Here is a 1,460-nt window from a genome sequence, read left to right as displayed (position 1 = left end):
ACTGATACACAGGTGGGAGAACTGATACACAGGTGGGAGAACTGATATACGGGCAATAAATAAGTAAGTGAACTGTGTTCCCTGCCAAGCACCCACCTCAAAACCAACCATAATTTCACTGAACTCCTAATACCATAAATGTTTTTAGGGAAAAACAAAAACAAACACAAACAAACAAACAAAAAACCAAAGGAGCTTGAGTTAGGCACCATAACTACGTGGTTCTATAAAATTCTTAATTCAATAGAATGATTTTAAAATCAGATAAACACACACACACCAAATCACAGTTACCAAAACTCAGCACCACATGATGAGTTCTAAGAAGGGCTACAATCTCAAGAATGAACCATGATAGGAAAAAAAAAAATAAGGAAGGCTGGGCGGAAGCAGAGGCTCAGCCAGGCTTGTGAGCACTTCTACCTTTTGCTCTGCTCACAGGTTTTGACAGAACAAGTGGGTCATACTGCAGATGGACACGAATGTGGTCATCTCCCACACACCCCTCTGCCAACTGTGCAGGAAGAGATTATCAGTCTGGCTAAAGAGACTCGATGTGTAGCTCACATAAATTGTTTCCTTAGAGACAAAAGACTCCTTTCCTTTTATCTGACCCAACGTGCAGCACCCATGGTAGAGACTCCACCGTCAACTCCAGGAAGGCCACTCACAGCGGATGGCACCTCAAGAGGAGGCCTCCTGTGTAGGGCAGGTCACTCCATTCTTTGGAAATATTCACAGACAGAAAAAAAATAGACTACAAGGAGCAAGCAGTAAAGTGAAAAGCAAGACCGAGGAAAGCTCTGGGAACTCTTAAAAGCCACAAAATCCAAGTGAACAGAAACCAAAGTCTGTGGACAGAAATAGAATTGTTAAAAATGGACCAAACATCCAGGGCAAATGGCCTGAGCTCAGGACTCTGACAACAGAGTGGCAGAAGGCAGCATGGTGGTATATGCCTATGATCCCAGAACTCGACATGGTGAGACAGAAAAATTGGCACTTGGCCAGGCTGGGCTAGCCTCAAAACAAAACCAGGGCCTGCAGACATGGGTCAGTGGTTAAGAGTCCTTGCTGCTCTTCCAAGCAAGGAAGAGCAAGTGTGTAGGGCGGCTCCCAGCCATCTGTAACTCCAGGTCCAGAGGATCTGATGCTCTCTTTGGCCTTTGAAGGCATTGCACTCATGTGCACAAACCCACACAGATATATACATAATTAAAAACATGAAATAAAATCTTAAAAAATATCTAAACCTACCAACTGCCTAGAGCATCCTTTCCTGAGCTGAGAGTCCCAGATGAATGCTCTCTGTGCCCAGTCCTCACAGCAGGAACATGGGGTGGGGACTCGGAGTTCCCACCTGTGGGACGGCCAGGCTGTTAGTCACAGGCGAGTGGGAATCTGCGGCATGTCACAAGGCCGTCCTTCCTCAGGAAGGAGCAAGGGAGTCATGTGGCTCT

The sequence above is a fragment of the Grammomys surdaster genome, unplaced genomic scaffold (assembly GCF_004785775.1).
Source record: "Grammomys surdaster isolate TR1022 unplaced genomic scaffold, NIH_TR_1.0 121891, whole genome shotgun sequence".
Lineage (NCBI taxonomy): Eukaryota > Metazoa > Chordata > Mammalia > Rodentia > Muridae > Grammomys > Grammomys surdaster.
This window is presented reverse-complemented; position numbering follows the sequence as displayed.